The sequence below is a fragment of the Lepidochelys kempii genome, chromosome 14 (genome assembly GCF_965140265.1).
Source record: "Lepidochelys kempii isolate rLepKem1 chromosome 14, rLepKem1.hap2, whole genome shotgun sequence".
Lineage (NCBI taxonomy): Eukaryota > Metazoa > Chordata > Testudines > Cheloniidae > Lepidochelys > Lepidochelys kempii.
The window spans coordinates 18,559,734-18,579,538 of record NC_133269.1 but is presented as its reverse complement, the minus strand read 5'-3'; the positions used below and the strand labels follow the sequence as shown (position 1 = coordinate 18,579,538).

The 19,805-nt window shown below is 48.1% G+C and overlaps 1 protein-coding gene across 3 annotated transcripts in view; it reads left to right on the top strand.

Annotated features, from left to right (window-relative positions):
- The window catches only part of SEPTIN9 (septin 9), a 260,220-nt gene that overhangs the window by 121,374 nt on the left and 119,041 nt on the right, over positions 1-19,805 (top strand). The gene's annotated exons all lie outside the window — the stretch shown is intronic.

The following is a 19,805-nucleotide window of genomic DNA, read 5'->3' as shown; positions in this document are numbered from 1 at the left end:
AATCTGACGGCATCAGAGCGCAAAAATAGTGTGGCTTCAGGCTGCCAACATACTATAGTGGCTTCTTGTGTAGTTTGCTACTTGGCAGAGCAGAGCTCCGTTTATTAAAAAAGAAAACAAGAACCAATCCAAACGTGTTCCTCACAAAAATAATAGCTTTTACAATCCAATGCACTAGAGCTGGCTAGAAGCAGGCATTCCATGGGAAGGTAATTTATAACAGCTGACAATGCACCTCGATTCTAACTGGCAGATCTTTCTCCTTTTGCAGTCCCTCCCCCCAGCTCTGCAAGTGCAGTTCTGTCCTGCCCTATATCACCCCATGATATTCCAGTCATGGCCTTCACTTGAGCAAGGTCCACCAATTGTACCCGACTTCTGTGGTGGTTTTCAGGGTCAGTGGGAGATAAAAAAAAAGGCTGCCAGGTCATGTTGACAAAGGACCCAAGTAGAAATGGATCCCAGGGCTTTCCAGAGTCCCGTAGTCTCATCCAGCCCACCTTCTTCCCTAAAGTGCAGTTCAGCAAGTGTCTGGAATCTCGTAGGGACACATTTCTGGGGTATGCATGCTAAGCCACTTGGTGCACACATTCTTCCTGCATGCTGCATGAGGGAAGCAGCTGTTGCTTGAATGCTGCAGATGCTGAGTATCAGCCATGATGCTAATATTAGAGAGCAGCATGCCAGAAGGATGGAGGTGGTGTTATGTGGAGAATGTGACTTGAACTCAATATGGTGCAAAGCTGGGGGAGAGGAAGTGCACAAGATTTTCATAACATTGCATTTGGGTCCAATCTGACTCGATCAAGAGCGTGGGCTGGATGCCATGTGCATTTGGGCCTCTGATGCATGGGGTGGGGCCTACTAAGGGCTTGTCTACACTTACTGGAGGATCGATACTATGACGATTGATACATTGACAGTTGATTTAGCATGTCTAGTGAAGACCTGCTAAATTGACCGCCGATCACTTTCCCCTGGTCTCCTGTACTCCACCTGATCGAGAAGAGTAAGGGGAGTTGACACGAGACGTTCTCCCATCGACGTCGCGTAGTGTGGCTCCTGTAGTAAGTAGATCTAAGCTATGTCGATTTGGGTTTTGCTATTCACATAACTCAAATTGCGTAGCTTAGGTCGACTTTTTCCCTTCGTGTACACAAGGCCTAACTAAAGTCCCCACATACTGAGGCAGTTCCATTATTCCAGCTTCTTTTGCACATGTTCAGGGAAGTAGATGCTAGGAAATCTTTCAAGGTGCATCTCAGCCTCCCACCCAAGATTTGTAGATGCTCTAAGCAAGTAGGTATCCCTGCCCCCAATCTTTTGATTTCCTTGAGTATCTAAAAAATTAGATTGAGATGGCCCCTTCTTGCACTCCTGATCCTGTACACACATGCCCGACACTAACAAATACCTCTCCCCAGCTGTTTGAGGAAGCTTAATGCTCAGAGTTGACCAGTTAGATTTTATATAATCCTCAAATGAGACCTCTGAGGGTTGTCTCTGCTCTCCACCTTCCCCTTAACAGTCTTCTTGAATCCAAGGCAAAAAAATGGTGTAAAATGGAAGCGTTTCCCCCAAAACAACAAACATTTTGGGAAGTGACGCGGCTGTTTGAGTGGAGGGCATGGGAGGTGGCTCATGGAATGCCTGATGTCTTAGCATAACTGAGCTGGTCAGTAAGAATGGAAGAAATCACATACCTGCTTAGTTTTTGGATTTTTTTTCTTTGTCCTGCCAATACTTTTTTTTGGGACCAAAGGACATCAAACTGGAGGAGGTGGAGAGGTGAGTTGTGAGGCATCTGCTTGGCTTGATTTCATTAATTTTGTAGTGAGGGGGGTGGGGAGATGAATCCGGATCACTGGTTCATCCAGCCCAGTATTCTGTCTTCTGACAGTGGCCAGTGCCAGGTACTTCAGAGGGAATGAACAGAACAGGCAATCATCGAGTGGTCCATCCTGTTGTCCATTCCCATCTTATGGCAGTCAGAGGCTAGGGACACCCAGAGCATGGGGTTGCATCGCTAACCATCTTGGCTAATTGGTCCAACAGTGGCTATTTGCCATGAACTTAGCTAATACTTTTTTGAGCCCTTTTATAGTTTTGGCCTTCACAACTTCCCCTGGCAATGAATTCCACAGGCTGACACTGCGTTGTGTGAAGAAATGCTTCCTTTTGTTTGTTTAAAACCTGCTGCCTCTTAATTTCATTGGGTGACCCCTGGTTCTTGTGTTATGTGAGGGAGTAAATAACACTTCCTTACTCACTTTCTCCCCAACATTCATGGTTTTATTGACCTCTTGCCATATCCTCCTCTTAGTAGTCTCTTTTCCAAGCTGAAAAGTCCCAATCTTTTAAATCTCTCTTCATATGGAAGCTGTTCCATACCCTTAATCATTTTTGTTGCCCTTCTCTGTACCTTTCCCTATCCTAATATATCTTTTTTGAGCTGGGATGAGCAGATTTGCATGCAGTATTCGAATTATGGGTGTACCGTGGTTAGAATGTTCCTAAGAACAGCCTTTCTCATCAGATTTCCAGCACTGTCTGCCTCTGATTAGGCCAGAATTACCACAGAAACCATCTGTCATGATACTTCAGCAGTTCTGCTTCCAGCTGGCATCAAGGGCAGCAGAGGTGTCTGTGAGGGCAGGGGAGGGTACCTTTTTGCATCTCACAAGAGGCTCTGCTCAGGTTTGGTTTGAGTTTTGGGTAAGGGTCTCACGGCTTTTCTTACTCTGTTATGGTTAGTTTGACAACCTCTAGTCTCCGACAGATGTGGAAGCAGCTGGTCACTACCGTAGCCTATGGACTTCAGTCTCTAGTAATAGTCATAGCAGCTGGGGTGGCACAGGTGACTGTAATCGTGCTGGGCATGCAGGTGGCTGGAATTTTTCCGTGTGTAAAGTAATGGAATAAGTAAGTTGCGGGAGGGGAGGAGGAAAGAAAAGGGTTTCTGTGCCTGTGTGAGCTAGACTCTGGTGACAGCCCCGACCTTGTCCCTAGTTAGGAAGTGGGACTGTCCAAGGGTCTCTGGTTGTGGCAGCCTATGCAGTGAGGAGCCCGGCTGCTTCCGCTGGGGCCTAACAGTCTACACCACAAAGCACAGATTGTTCTGTGGCACCATGCTAGGCCCCGGAGCTTCCAGTGCTGCAGACGTGGCAAAATACTAGCACCTTTGGGTGAGGTCAGCAATGGGAGAACTCTAAGAACGGCTTTGCACTAGTACAGTTGAAGGATTGTGGGGGATGGGAAAGGGCCTATGGCTGCAGAATGTGCAGGTGCTTGGCCAATGCAAATGGACCAAGGCCAGAAGAGAGGAGCATCTTTGGAGCCTGCACTGTGAGTGCCCCCTGCCGTCCGAGGCCCCTGCGGCCCATCATTTGGAGTCCCCCCAAGGCTGGCCTGGTATGCTACCCTCAGAATTCTGCTCTTCCATATTATTATCTGCTCTTTGCCCTTAGGTGGCTTATTTGACCTCCAGACCCCCTTGTGGGTAGAGTGCGGTGGAAGCAGCTTGTTTTATCCTGTCCCAGGCTAGGACCCGCTACTCCTTTCAGCCTGGCAAGTGTCTGCAAAATCGCATTGTTAAAGGGATGTGAAGCCTTGATGTGGTGTGGCCTGGCCTGGCTGTGTCATCTGGGCTCTGCTTTCCTGCTTCCCTTTGTTTATTCTCTGGTTCCCCTTCTGCCCCCCATAGGGTACATGGCATGTTTTCATGGGAGTGGGAACGAGGGCAGCAGCAGCAGCCAAACCCTGAGTTCAGGACACACTGTAAATTCAGAGACAATAATGGAGACCTCAGATCCCAGCATCACTCCAAATATTTACATGACTAGCTTTACTATTTAAATGAGGAGACAGGGCGCTTGCAGCTGGCCCAGCCCTACAGCTATCAGCTGTGCTTTCCCTCCCCCCCACTCCCATCACCTCTGTCCCCACCCTCCTCTTCCTGCAGGAGCAAACCCCTGACAGCTCTTTTTCCACTGTTAGAGAGATGAGGATCAAGGGGCAAGGCGGGGATGGGTAATGGGCTGTGGATCCTTTTGCTTCCGAGTTCAGATCAAGCCCAGCCTCTTGGCTGTTGGTGTCGTGTAAAAAGAGTTGATGGGCCCATGCCCATTTCTCAGTGGGAGAGCATTCATGTTGCTGATAGTGGGGACAGTGTTGGTAGAAAGGTCTAGGCCTGGCTGGTTTTGTCTCTGAGCTAGGGTGACCAGACAGCAAGTGTGGAAAAATTGGGACGGGGTGGAGGGTAATAGGAGCCAATATAAGAAAAAGCCCCAAATATCAGGACTGTCCCTATAAAATCGGGACATCTGGTCACTGTACCCTGAGCTGTTGTGCCTCATCCTCCCGCTCAGCGCTGGGACATGCTGCTGCGCTGCGTGTCTGCCCCCTTTCCTTTCACAATCGCTGCGTCCCATTAGCCCCCCTGCCTCAGCCACATCTCCACCCCCGGGCAGATGCCAGCAGAGTTTAGGGTCTGGTTGCTCTGCGGTTGTCTTTCACCAGCGCACTCTAGCACTCCCGTTTTCCTTCCTTTGTACGTGAAGGACAGCACTGAGGAAGAGGAAAGGGACCTTGGGCAAGGAAGAGGTTTATTGTTATCTCTGACGTGGTCCGAAAAGCTGCCCCTGGGTTAATGAAAGCTCTCAGTGCTTCGCAGCTGTGACTCAGACTTTCGTTGTGATTACTTTTCCAAAGTCATTGGCCAGAGCTCAACACTGATTGTCACAGCAGTACGTGCAATGAGTTCTGGGTGTCCTGGGCTCCACTGGACCAAAGCTCCCATTGACCGCTAACTATACTTACTAAGGCAACCTTCCTCTTCAACATGGAGAGAGAACATTTCCTTTTCTGCTCTTAATTTATTTTTCTGTAAGGGCTTGTCTTCACTGCAGTGCTAGCTTGTGGTTTAACTTGTATGCTGCCCCGACCTGACTCCTTTCCACACACAGAAATCTCTAGCTCATGTTAAGTTGCGCTTTAAACTCTAAATAGCAGGCCTCTTGGGGGCATATGGGTTGAAGCTTGAGTGCTGATGCTTGAGGTAGTAATGCAGTGGAGAGGCAGCTACAGCTCGAGGTAAGACCAAAGAGAACGGGGAAGAGAAGTGTCCTCCACCGCACACCCAGCCCTGCCAACGTGTCTGAAACCTGACCTACAGGGACCACCCTCAAGATGGGAGAGGAGTTCTGTCTCCATGTTTCCAGATGGCTCTACCTCTGCTCCCCTTGCCGGTGCAGACACCATTGGCTCAGGCGGAGGAGTGAGGGACATGGATTTCTGGCAAATGGGTCATTACAACCCCTGTCCCAGGTGATAATGCTGGAGATGGGCCGATACCCAGGCTGCAAATCTGAAACTGCCCCCCTCCCTTTTATAGTGTTTTGAGTCTGACCCTCTAGTTCCAAACTGGCCTCAATCTGTAATAATGAAATGCCACTGAAGCTGGTGGGAGAGAGGGGCTTGGAATCCAGATTTTGCAGCTTGGTCCCTTTTCCATGTGATAGGGATATGGCAATAAACCAAAAGACCCCTTTGGCGAAATTCAGAAAGAGCATTACAGATTCTGGGAAATCAGGCCTGGTGGCATCTAAATTCCAGGGCAAGGGGCATTGGGGGAGCATCTACCATGCAACCAACAGAGTGATGGATAAGCACCACCTCCGTTTGCACAGAAAATATTAACTTGAGTAGCCACCATGGTTACATCACTCCTTGATCCTGGTGACTTGCGCAGTGTCCAGCCTGATCCAGTCACCGGGGAGGCATAGCGAGGGCTCGCAAAAACGGAGAAGGCAAACCGGATGAAAATTGCAAAGATCATTTGAGAGAGAAACTACCACTGGAGAAAGAGATTGTTGCAAGTATCAGAATTTCCTGCTGGGAGCCCATAGCTTGTATATATTTATTTTAATTGCTAACGGAAAAGTAAATTTTGAACAAGGGAGAAGGGCCATTTTAGATCTTGGATTTAGTTCATGAGATGTTTCAAGCAGTACTGTCCCAGGGAGGGGAAATGGGAAAGGGACGAGGGTTGGGAGGAGAGAGAAAGGGAAAGAATCTCTCCCAGTACTTCTTGGCAGCAGCTGCCTTCTTGCAGCACTGGTCTTTTCCCTGCCCTATAGAAGCCAGTGCTGCTGGGGACATTAAGAGTGACTGATTGGCCAGTCGGTTGCTTTCGCTCTTCTGTCCCCCTTCCTCCCTCCTTGGTTTCCTGGGTTGTTGTTTAAGGAGAGCGGCATGATGGTGTGTTTATAGTGCTGTCAAATTCTGGGAAGCTTGTGTACATGTCACGGCTGCTGGGAACAAGCTGCCTCTGAAGAGCATGGCTTCCTGTGGAGTCAGTGTGGGGAGGCTGTTAAAGATGCTGACAGGCTTTCCCCAGTTGTCTCCTCTTTCACTGCAGTTGATCTGAACCTTCACCTCTTCTCCAGACTGGAGCTCACCAGTGAGATGAGTTTGGCGGTCTCATTAGAGTCCCTATGGGACACTTGCCTATGTCACAAAAATACTAGTTGATTCTGCAGGATTGGCTCATATTGCCCAGGAGCAGATTAGGCCTGGAATAGGATAAGGTACAGCAGGGCAAGATTAGGGGGCATTGGCAAAGCTGTGGGGGCCCTCAGGCCAGGACTGAGGGGCAGTGGCGGAGCTCTATGCGTGTGGGTGGGGTCCCCAGGATCGGAATAGCCAGAAGCTCAAAGGGCACCAGCAGAACTGTGTGGTGGAGGAACTTGTACAGCTCCTGTCCGCGCTGTATTTGGCTCCAGACAGATCGGTTAAACCCTCCCTCTTCCCAAGCTTGCTCAAAGCTGCTTGGTGGCACTTCTGCCTGTTAGGACACGTTGTCAAACAAAGATTGAGTAATTTAAACTATTGAGGGTGATGAAATCTCCTTTCCAGAACCTGGCATTAATCCCCTGTCGCTCCATGATCAGCCACCTACCATAAGTGGTCTTGACATTTCTTTTGCACCCACGCCTTCCCCTCAGGATATATGACTCGCATCAGAGATGGCATCTGTCAGCAGAGTCTGCCTCTGATGTGACAGGGGACCTTTAGCTTCGTTAGACAAGAGAGACAGGCTATGGCTACACTCAAGAGCGTACAGCATTGGTGCAGATGCACCGCTGTAAGCTCTCCAGTGTAGCTGCTCTGAGCCGGTAGGAGAGAGCTCTCCCGTTCATTTAATTAATCAACCCCCAACAAACGGCGTTAGCTATGTCGGTGGGAGAAACTCGCCCACTGACAGAACGCTGCCCACACTGCTGTTTAGGTCGGTGTAACTTATGTTGCTCAGGGGAGTGGCTTATTGGCACCCCTGAGCGACCTAAATTATACCAACGTAAGCGGTAAGGTACACGTAGCCTCAGCCTTGCTGGACAGTCCAGAGCAATGGTTGTTGTCAAGCCTTTGTGGCTGTTTCCCCACATATGCCCAGCACTGCATTGCCAAAATACGAGTTGATGCTGTCTGCTTGATGCACAACAGTGGTCACGATGCAGGTGACCTTCTGACTATAGTTTAAAGACACAGGCGAGGTTAAAAAAATAATCTCTGGAAAAACAGCATTGTCCCCAATGAAGAAACAAAATAAAAAAAATCTGCAGCACAATCATGGTATTTTCTGCTGCAGGGAGAAGGGTGGCTTAAGTGAATCAGCCAAATCTTTAAACACATCTTAATTTACAAAGACAACTAGTGAAAATTGGGTAATCCCATACCGTTCCTAGAGAGGTTTCAGAGTAGCAGCCGTGTTAGTCTGTATTCGCAAAAAGAAAAGGAGGACTTGTGGCACCTTAGAGACTAACCAATTTATTTGAGCATAAGCTTTCGTGATCTACAGCTAACTGCATTTTCCACTTTTATGCATCGGATGAAGTGAGCTGTAGCTCACGAAAGCCTATGCTCATATAAATTGGTTAGTCTCTAAGGTGCCACAAGTACTCCTTTTCTTTTTGTTCCTAGAGAATTGTTGTCTCAAAAGACATCACCAGAATTTAGCCTTCTTCTACCCCTGACTTTCTAGAATATAACTGTGCAGATCTTTAGTACCGTCAATCCAAGGATCTCAAAGCACATTAGTGAACTAAGCCTCACAACCTTTCTGTGAGGGAGGGAAATATCGCAATTCCATTGTACTGATGGGGAAACTGAGGCATGGATAAGGGAAATGACTTGACCAAGGTCCCCCAGCAAGTTGATGTCAAAGCTGGGAATAAAATCCAAGGGGCTGTTTTTTTCCGTTGTCTTACACCAGTACAAAATAGGTGTAAAGTGCTCCCATTCTTATTTGGTAGCATTTTGCCCCGGTGAAATGACTTTCCCAAGATGAGAATCGAGACCAAAGCCTTTTTATCTATCCAGTACAGTAAGAGACAAGATCTGAATTTGACTTAATCTGGGAGCCGTTTGTTGCTGTTCTTAATACTTGAACATAATTAGTCCTCTGCTTTTCCACATTCAAATAGGCATCTGGTACAATGATGCAATGGTTCCTAATGGCTGAGTGTACCGCACGGGCTATTACAGGTAATCATCATAATTTAAATGAACACATGTGAAATGTTGCTTGGAGATGTTTGGTTTAGATGAGATTTCTGCGATTTCATTTACCGCTACGTTTTGTCTTTTTCTGTTTACATGCTCTCACCGACCCTCACTTTACAGCGGTCCTAATGTTAATCAGTCCATCACCTTAAACTGTTGTATATAACCCATGTATCAGCCTGGGAACTACACTGAAGCCATTTCAGCTCTGTTTGGACACTCGGTAAAAGGCATTATGAAGTGTGTACTCTAACGGAGGGCTTGGCTGCACAGCAAGTGACTACTGCATAATGTCCAGACGGGACGTTGCTTGGTGGCAAGCTGACGCCCTGTTGATTCATAGTGTGATTTTCTGCCAATAGCTTGCTGTACGGACAAGTCCTGAGAGTAATGTGACCATCCCAAACACACGCTGCTTGATGCTATTCTACCACACCAAGCCCTTGTATCATATGGACGTGTCGCAGCAAGGCTGGCTGGGCAGGATAATGATGTGGTCTCCTGATCCAAGCCCAAGAAAAGGATCCAGGAATTTCAGAGTTCTGTTCTTGTTTCTTATGCTGATTCACTCAGTCGCTTTGGGAAAGTTGCTGAACTCCTCTGTCTCCATTTCCCTGTCTGTAAATTGAGAATCAGAATATCTCCTGGGGGTGCTTTGAGGATCAGTCAGTGAACGTTTGCAAAGCAGCATACCTAAGTGTTATGGTGACCATCAACCATTTATAACTCATTGTTTTTTAGAGTGCGTGTCAAGTCCAAACTAGATGTTCTGTGCTCTTCTTGGCACATACAAGCGTAACTCACTGGTGAGTATCTGTTCCAGGTTCCCTTCTATGTCCCAGCCACAAAAGCTGTGACTTTGTTATAGCACCCTCTAGGGAGCTTAGCTCAAGCTGTAGCAGTTTACACTTTTAGCTCTGGAAGTCCCCAGTTCAATCCCTGGACTGTCTACCAAGATGGCAGCCATCACACAAATATAACTCACAGTATTGTTGGAGGGGAGCTGTGAATGACCTGCATGCACATTATTAACATATCTAATATTCCAAAAGCTCTTTCCATAGCCTTTTACTTCACCTGTCATGTCATATCCATTTGAATGTAGAGGGGTTAGTGAAGTGTAAGAATGTAATTATTCAAGCTGAAATATGGCCAGAAAACTGGTGCTAACATCCTGCCAGTCTGGTGACAAGTGTCCTGGGATATTTAATGACCGTGAATGGGTAGGACCTCAGTTCTATGGCTCACCCTCCCTGGGAACCCCAGCTCACCATCTGGTAGCCCTTTAAAGAAAATCAATGTTTTGGAATAATACCGTTGTATATTCTGAAATAAACAGTTTAACTGGCTCTGGCTTATTCCCATAAGAGTCTCGTGTGTCTAAAAATGCAATGAGAGCTTTCAGTGCTTAAGCAAGCAAACAAACATAACTCTGAGGCTACAGAAATCAAGTGCGGGATGTTTAGTGGGAAGCAGCCGCCTCTCCTTTCAGTTCTTCAGTCTCTGCAGAGCCTGAGCCAGGTTGCAAAGCAGTTAGCATAGGTCCTGTAGGAAACGGCATCCCTTTCTGTTTGTTTCCTTTGGTCTCCTTCAGTGCTTTGTAAACAGAGGTTTCCTTGTCCACGGCATCACCTTGGCTGGGACTTGGTGTCTTTTTGTTTACAACATGTCCACACATGTTAGCCTCCCCATTTCACAGGTGTCATCCAGAGATTTTTTTTATCCCCACATCTAAAACGGGGTGTTTGATGTCGGACATTATTTCACGTAGCAGAAAACAGATGAGCAGGAAGCTCTCTAATGAAAACCCAGCAAAGATTTGTATTGCAGGCAAGGGGCAGGAAGCTTGGCGGGGAGGGCAGGGGCCAACGAGCCCAATGATGTCAATGGGAATCTTTCCGTCTACTTCAGTGAGTTTGGATCATGCTCCAGAGAGAGTCTTTCACTCTGGAAGAAAGGCACTTTCATGCATACAGCCCTGGGCTTTGCCCCCGACTTTGTTTTTGATGATTTGTCTGTTTTGTAAATGAGTGGGATTTTCTCAGAGCTTTGTGGCTCAGCCCTACTTCCCTCTCTGTGTGACCCTCATGGGAAGATCCTAATTCTTAGCTTGTGATTCCATGGTGTGTGATGACAGGCATGCCTGAGTTGTCGCAAAGTCAGCATTACGATGACCTCCATGCAGCAGTGGGAGAGGCAGATGGTCTGGGAGATGCACAAAAATGATTGTTCATCACTCAGGTTGCAGTGTGCACAGTTACCGTGATGCACGGTCATAGAGCAAGACAAGTTTCCTGTGCCAACGTACTCACAATCACAGGGCCCGGTCCTGCCAACTCACGTTACTGGGCACGATGCTTACAGGAGCCGCACAGCGCAAGTGTAGGTGGCAGAATCAGATTCTGTAGTGACACTTCTCTACATTCACTGGTGTTTGCAGGATCAGGCCTTAGTAGAGATCAGAGAAACACAGACAACAGTTCCATCGAGATGGGATGTGGAGTGATTAAAGCTGAGAACCGCCAGGTCGGAAGGCTTTGGGGGGGAAGTGGGTCTTACAGAAGGATTTTTTTGGTGGGAGAGAGCATTAGCAGTGAAGGGAAATTATTAAACCCACAATACAAATCTGTTCCCGTACATATTTCAAAGCATTTTCCAAGGACCAAGTAACACATACATACACAAACGTTACCATTTACTGTATTAAAGGAAGCTGTGCCCCGACTTTCTGTTTGAACACGAGTTTCCTTGTAGGAGCAAAGAGTTGCTGCATTTGTGTGTTGTAAACTAGGCTGATTACAGCAAGGTGCCTTGGAGAGAGACATGCATCTGATGAAGTGGATATTGGAGCACAAGCTTTTGTGGGTGAATACGTCTGTTAGTCTGAAAGGTGCCACAGGACTCTTTGCCGCTTTTGGAGAGAGAGCTGCTTTTCCCCCGGGAATCCACACTGGGGGGATTGTTTCTTTTTTTTTTCAGTATCATGATTGTTTAAGCTCTGACCACCCAGTTACCCTCACAAAGCCAGTCCCTGAGTTGGGGCTGGGACGGTAGGGTGAGGTTTCAGATCTGCTCCCTTCCCCCTCTGCACAGGACAGCTTCGCTAGCCAAGCCCAGATGGGGGATCAAGATGGATCCCCTCCAAGGGTATTGCAAAGGGCATGCCAATGTGCATGGCAGTTGGTGCTCCTAGAAGAATTTTCTGCTGAAGCCTCTCCAGGACTGATGATACACAGGGCAGAATCCAACACTTAGGCAGAGCTGGAGCTGCTCATGTTATCTTTTAAACCGGGTAAACAAAAACACACCAGAAAACAAACACCTTTTTCGTGGCTGAATGTTGCTTGGCCTTATGCAGATGTTGCATTGTCAACACAAACACAGACAGCTTTTCAGGGGAGAAGGGGGAGAAAGAGATTCTATTGTCTCTTCATACTATCATGGACATGCTGTCCTTTTTAGAGAGAGTGAGCACAAGGCAGCCAGTCATCATACAATAGCACACTGCATCCTGCACAGGTAACAGCAATAATGTACATTTACAAGTGTCTTTCATGCCAGAGGCTTTACAAAATGCATACAGACATAAATAATTCACCCAGCACTAAAATGTAGCCACCTCTGGGGCAGAACATGGTGGCAGTTTAACACACAGTGATATTGTGGAAACTGCCTAAGGTCTTCAGGGTGAGTCCCTTTGTGGAATAAGTGCAGAATATGTGCTCCTGAGAGGTCAGTGCTGTTGATGATTGATTTGCAGTGCAGGTTGGAGCAGGGAGGTTTCTGCCCTGTCACAGGTAGGGAAGAAAAATACAATGGAAGCTGCAGGGAAAAGTCAGGAATTTGAGTTGGTGGAATGTGCTGCTATTAGGCCACATATAAATGAATCCATGTCTTGGGAAATGAAGGACTTGGGGGGCTACATAGGGGCAAAGGACCAGATTTTAAAGGGGAGTTAAGTGCCTTATTGCCTCTAAAAATCTGGCCCTGTAAGTATTAGCCATGCAGTGGTGGGAGAACTGTGCAACGCATCTGTAGACGCAGCCCCTTTGGTATGGTGTTGTGCGAGGCACCCAGGAGGACTAACACACAGGGCCTGCCTGCAAGGCTGATCTGCGGCATTGGCCTTTATTTGGCTATTATTGTTTTAATTAGTAAGCCAACTTCCCTGCAGGAAGCCAGGAGGCGGGTCCTTTGGAACACGGGCTGTTTACTTCCCTTCTCTTGGCTCCGGGCTGTGCAGGCTATTTTTAAACTCTCCAATGTTGATGGGTTTTTTTGTTTTTGTTTTTTCTGGGATTGTTTTGCTTCCTCAGGTCTTTTTTTCCACACTCTCTCTCTTGCCCTTTTCTTTGCTCAGCTGCTGTGTGCAGGGGCGTGGTGACGCTGAGCAGGAAAGAGCTAGAACAAGAGGCAAGCAAAGCATCAGGGAAGCTGAGAAGGTGAAAGTTTGAGCAATGGGCTAACGCAGTCATAAAGCCAAGGTGATCTTGAGCCCCAGGATGCTTTAGAAGCATGCTCTGCTCAAAGGAACGTGCTTCTGCTTGCAGGGCAGAAATGCAAGGCCCATTTGTCACAGCCATTTTCCTTCCTTCACCCCAGGAACATGGAATACTTGCCCTGCCCAAGACTAAAGTGGAGTTGGGGTGGGTCCCTCCTGCGCTGCTCAGCAGTCTGTAGCTGGCTGCCCAGCACAGTTTGTTCTGTATCTTTGGAGCCGTCTTCTGCATTCCTGGGCTGGTCTGAAAACCTCTTTGATTGGACCAACCAGCTCTCTGCTTTCACGACCCGGTGTTCCTGCTCCTCTTTATGGAAGAGGCTTGCAGTGATTAATAGGGATGAAACCAATGGAGTTCTAGAGAAACATCTCTCGAAGCCTGTTGAATCCTTTCTGTGGGCCTGCTTCAGAGCCCAGTGAGGTCAGCAGGAAGTCGCCCATTGACTTGGGTGGACTTGAATTGGGCCATGTAGGAATTCTGAGCCATCCTGTGGAATTCTGTGGTTGGGCTGTGAGGTTCTACAGGCTGGTCCAAAAGAGCTATAGAAGAGTGATGAGCATAAGAAAACAAATAAATTTGTTAGTCTGTAAGGTGCCACAAATACTCCTTTTCTTTTTGTTTTCTGTTACATTCAGCTGGCCTTTTCAGACCACTATCTGCCTAACCCCCTCCCCCTTGGTCTGATCTTGGTTTAATGGGGTAGGTTCTTTCTGGTTTCCAGAAACTTTCAGGGAGGTTTATGGTACAGAAAAATGAGTCTGTAAATCACCCCTTAGGACTGTACATATCAACTGGGTCCTGCAACAAACTGAGCACTCAGGCCCCGATCCAGCAGAGCACTGAAGTGCATGAGTGATGCCATTGGAAGGGCTGATTTTGGCATATGCTTTGCTGGATCATGGCTCAAACAGTCAGAACATTGGAGCATTGAGCCCTATAGGTCTGAACCTATAGCCCTTAGTCACACAGGTTGTTTGTTCCTCCTCACCTAAGTACTTCCATGGGATTACTCACCTGAGGGAAAGTTGCAAGTTCAGAGATTTTTTCAAGGCCAGAATAGACTATTGTTATCATCTACTCTGACCTCCTGCATATCACAGGCCAGAGAACATCCCCCAGTAGTTATCAGGCCGTGTTCCCCTCTACTTGCTTGTGGAACTCCCTTTGATGTCTCTGGGAAACTAGAGTATATCCCACGTGCCTTGTCCCAAATCCTAATCTGGTGAGTTTGACAAACTCTATTGAATCCTTCTGTCAGCATTGCAGAACTAGCATAATTGCACCGCAGCCTCTCTTTGGCTGTGCTGGTCAACAGCTAAGTAGCCAGTGAAATTCTGATTCCAGAATCTTTAATTCCTGCGGTGCTGGTGATTTTTTGTGCAGACTAAACTCTGCTGAAACATTGAGTCAGCTTCACAATACACTTCCGTGGGCTAGGAAATGGTGGTTGGTGGTGCTGTTGGCATAGACAGCATGTTACCAGAAAAGGAACGTAAATCTTGCAGCCTGCTCACAGAGTGAGTTCCACAAATGGAGTATTGCCTAAATAAAAAAACTTTCCAGTACTCATCAAAATGTTGCCATTTCCTTTGCTATCACATTCGTTGGGAGAACATTATTTACCTTGGAATGTATGATCTTCCAGACACATTTGTCTTTACATGAGTAGGCCGCTTGGTCCAAGGGAATAAGATAGAGGTTGAAGCACTCAGACATCATAGTGATGAGCAAGGTTTAAAACCCCCAGCTCACAGAACTGCGGTACTGTCTGTCACAACAGTGGCAGCGGGTAATGATTGTGTCCTCATCTGACCTACTTCCATCCTACCCCCACAGCTGTCTTGTGTAGAGAGAATGGTGGAGGGAGCAGTTCAGATTTGAATCCTACTTTCTCCTTTCCCATTCTCTGTTGTACCTTTATCCAAAACTCATAGAATCATAGAATAATCATAGAATATCAGGGTTGGAAGGGACCTCAGGAGGTCATCTAGTCCAACCCCCTGCTCAAAGCAGGACCAATCCTCAATTTTTGCCCCAGATCCCTAAATGGCCCCCTCAAGGATTGAACTCACAACCCTGGGTTTAGCAGGTTAATGACCTGAATCAAACTTTTTTAAAATAGAGATTAGGGGAAAAAGGAGTTAATCATTAAAGAGGCACAAAGCAGGAAAGAAAATGGCAGAAAAGCTGATGCCCTTGGGTTCTCCAGCCCAGCACTGGAGACTTGAAGGCTTTGGATAGTTTGGAAAAGCTTTTGAGTCTGGACCTTTATTTTTAATTACGGTTCTGAATAGGACATTGCTGATTTCGTCAAGAATTAGCTGCTGCTCACCAGCAATGCGCTTGGTGGTGGTGGCTCACAAGACCTAGCTAGCAAGACCGAGTCTGCCTGAAAGCGCACACACACGAAGCTAAGCATGGGGCTAGCACTTGCTCGGCTGCCCTATAGGAGCCTAAGGAAGGAAGGGCACAAGAACCTCTCCCCGTTCTCCTGGGCAGCAGCCAGGTGCAGTTGCAGACCATCTGTTTTTTCCTGGAGTGTCCTTGAAGTGTACGACAACCCCTGAGTGACCAATGAGGGAGCCTCTGGTAGAATTCTTCCTAGATTTTCCACTGAGGCAATGCAGCTCTGCATCACCTCTAATATGCACCTGGGCCTATACAGTACTGTACAGCTCACAGATCTTCTCATCATGGAAATGTAGGGCTGGAAGGGAAATTGAGATGTCAGCAAGTCCAGCCCCCTGCACTGAGGCAGAACCAAGTAAACCTAGACCATCTCTGACAGGTGGTTTGTCTTAAATGATGATGGGGATTCCAGTCTCCCTTGGAAGCCTGTTCCAGAGCTTAATTACTCTTGGACTTATAAAGATTCCCTAATCTCTAACCTAGATCTCCCTTGCTGCAAATAGAGCCCATTACTACTTGTCCCGCCTTCAGTGGACACTGAGAACAATTGAGCCCCACCTCTTTGTAACAGCCCTTTGCAGATTTGAAGACTGTTATTAGCTCCCCCTTCTTCTTTTCTCCAGACTGAACAGGCCCAGTGTTTTTTAACAATACATGTGGTTTTCTATGGTGGGCTTCCTGGAAGAAGTGGCTCATCAGAGGGATTTGAATGAGGAGAGGGGTGGAGTCTGGTGTGCTGGAACTGGCTTGTCAGTCAGTCGGAGTTTAAGACCAGGAGAGACCACTGATGGTCTAGTTTGACCTCGTGCAAATCCTGCTGCAGGCTACTAAACACTACCCCCACGCCAAGCCAACACCCAGAATTCGAACACAGCACTACAGCCCTTAGAAGACTAAAAGTTCTGTGCGACTGGTGGAGAACAGGCCAAATGCTCTCTGTCAGCCTCAGGAAACTAATTATTTAGGCTTAGTATTGGTGCCATCGATAGATTGTTCACTCTCTTATAAGAGATAAAAGAGGGGTGGGGAAATTTTTGACTTCAAATATGGAGCTGCCAACCTGAAAAGGTTGAGACCCGCTGCTCCGGAGTATTAAATCCCTCCCAATTCTTCCCTCTGCCTGCATTACAAGGATTCTTTTGCCCCAGTAGAGATAATTCACTTTAGGTACGGAATGGGGCAGAGGATAGCCTGATCCAGTATGGCCAACCCTGCTGGTCCATCCGACCAATATCATGCCTCCAGTAGTAGTCTGGACTTGATACCTCAGAGATGCTGCCTAGCATGTCCCCTTTCGTTCCCAGATCTCAGGGTCCTATAGCAAAGGTGGATGTTGTTAGCTCCGCTTTATGGCTTGAATAAGTGAGGCACGGAGAGATCATAGCGAATCGGTGCTCTGGAGATAGCGCCTAGTCCCCTGACTCCCAGCCCTTCTCTGCTGGACTGCCCTTGCCCCTCAAAGTTAGGCAACAAATCCTATAATGCCTCCAGCCAAACCCCACAGGGGCCTTCCTGAATCCCACAGGCCTTCAGCTTACACCCTGAAGCCCGACATTCGGTAGCTTCTTCCCATTGTTCCTCACCTCAAGTCCACGCTGCCAGCCTAGGAGATGGTGTTCTTCCTCACAGCACTGCATACAAAACTGACACAATCCTTTCCCAGCCCTTCTGAGGTTTGCTTGCTGCTTAATTGCAAGACCCCTGGTGGAATGTTCTTGTGCTGAGCTGATCAGTCACAAGGCACCGACTGCTGATGGAAAGACCTATCTGTGGCAGGGGTCTAATGCACAGCAGTGGGGCTCTGCTCTGTTGCGCTGGATAATGGCATCAGTGGGAGACAGTGGTTATTTCATTTATGGGAAGAGTGCTGGGAGAGAGCCAGGCGCTGCTGGGGTGCTACAGGGCTGCGTGCCACACCCCATGTGTCAATGGGGGAGTTGGGAGCAGAGGCAGCAGCAGCTTTCATGGTTGTGACAAAAGTGATCTTATTGCAGTTGAGAGTCTGTTTCAATCCCAGGCTCGTGAACACAGGCTTGGAAATTTTAGCAAGAGGCTCCCGTGAGACCCCTTCAGTTCATCAGTGGAACCAGGAGTGGGCACAATGAAGGGAAACTGTCCTGACATCTTTCAAGGCTTTAGTTAGTATTTTCTGCTCCTAATTTCCCCTGTGTAAATGAGCCTGATGATTCTCTTTCCTCTGGGTCCGTATTGAGTCAGTGCCCGGCCTAGTGCTGGATGGCGCCCTGCTGCTGCATGTGTTGTCTTTCCCATGAGAGGTAAAACCAGACCGCTTGCAGGTCTGGAAGGTGCAGGTACAGGGCTTTAACCATTGTGTCCTGGCTAAATGCCAGGGCAGAGGATATTCTGCCGACCTCACCTCCTGTCCCCACTGCAGATTCAGTTGGACGAGTCTTTTCTGCTGCATGCCCTGAAGTGTTGCTGTGTTGTGTTAAACAGCTGCCGTAGTCCATCCCAGCACAGTCTGCATTTGAGCGGTGGATGAAGCAGTCTAGCTCATCTGATCTTGCCATCTATTTACATGGCCTGCTGCCATCATGGTATCTGACCACGCTGGGTAAGAGGGTGCTAGAAGAAAGCAGGGTATTGCTGCTTCGTGATTGTGATTGGAGTCGGTGCCGGTCTGGGGGTTTCATGTGGATGCTGTGGTCTGTACCTCAGTGCCTCGGAAACCCTCCTTCCGTATTGCACATTTGCTGCTTGATAGCAATAAAGACTTGATGCTTTCTGAGTGGTAGTTCTAAATGAAGAGGCACTTCACCTCTTTCATGAAGTAATGTCTCTCATTGCATGGCACACAGAGTATGCAGACACCTGTTTATCTTAGTTGGCGGTAATCCATGAACTGGGCAGGTTAAGTGCAATGTTCAAATAACAGAGCAGGGTTCCCAGCGTGCAGTGGAGTTGCTGTACTGATGCAGGAGTCAGGGTGATGCTATAGAGAGCTTGGTAGGGCAGGGACTGTCTAGATTGCGTTTGTACAGCGCCTGGAGGGGCTACTGGAATAGAAATGCTAATGGAGCAGCCCATAGTTAACTATCACTTCAGGGTAGGGGAAAGTGATATTTAATGAGCTCTTGCAGCACGCTCCCTCTCTCAGCACCCCCTCCCCCCCAATAACCAAAGCTTCTACCTAAAATTCTTGATCCTGGCTTCTTCAGAGCTGCATCTGTCAAGGTCCGTCTGGGGCCCCGTTCGCTGCACTGTCTGTGTATTACGCAGGCCTTCATGCACTTAGCCTCTCAACGGCTTTGGAATTGGCTTGTTGGCCAGGTCGAAGAATCGTGATTCCTGTTCTGCAGCGAGGGGAATGGAGGCACTGAGAGTTTGTCTCTTGCCCACGATCACACACAGAGCTTGTAGCAGACTTTAGAATTGAACCTGATCTCCTGAGTCCCAGTCCAGTGCCTTAAACTACCAGACTGGCCTTTCTCCCTTCGTGGCTGCTCCAGCTGGGGGAGAGGTGTCTGTGGATTCTTCAGCTGCTGAATACTGCCCTCCTTGTGATGCCCCCTGCATGGCTACTGGGAGAGGCTGCCAGTGGCAGTCTGGTCCCAGGCCACTGTTGCTTCCCACCGTTCCCACTCCGGGAGGTAGAGTGCACACGAGTGAGGCTCACAGGAGGGGGAATGTGTCCTGTGGACTGCTGAGTAAAAGAGGGATCTCCAGAGAGAGCGACTCTCCCGATACCCCTGGTGAGGTTATAGTGCAAAGCATCCAAGCGAGAGCCCTGGGGCCACACTCAGGTGAATACTGAGCATCCATGATCATGCTATAGGGCTCCCTGTTGGGAAGCTGTTTATGAAAACAGAAGGTTCTAATCCCTACAGCACCTCACCATGGGGGCCCGTAGCTTCTCTAAGTCCCGCAAGCCCTGCTCGTGGAGTCGAAGGTGGTGTAATTTACATCATCTTGTCCCCTTCCAGACTTGCAGCCACTCACCAACGTGTAACGTACCCTTCCTCTCGCTCCTTACGTGTTACCTCTGAGCATGGCCAACCCAGCCTACCTGATGCGTAAGGGCTGTGTTGATGACAGAATGGGAATCAAAACCCTCTTGGAGGGGCCTGGAAGATGTCAGTGACATCAGCAGACTCCCTTGTACTCCCCTTTGAATTGGCCCTAAAACTCCAGCCACTCCTGAAATGTGGGGCTCATGGTGACCCCAGGCACTGCAGATTATGCCGGTAAAGCATGCAGCTGCCACATGCCTCAAATCCCATTCTGCTCATAGCAGATCCAAGTGTGGGCATGGCTGTTTAATCTGTACCGGGCTCCACCAGCTCCCTGCAGGATAACCCCTCAGACTGAGGTGCT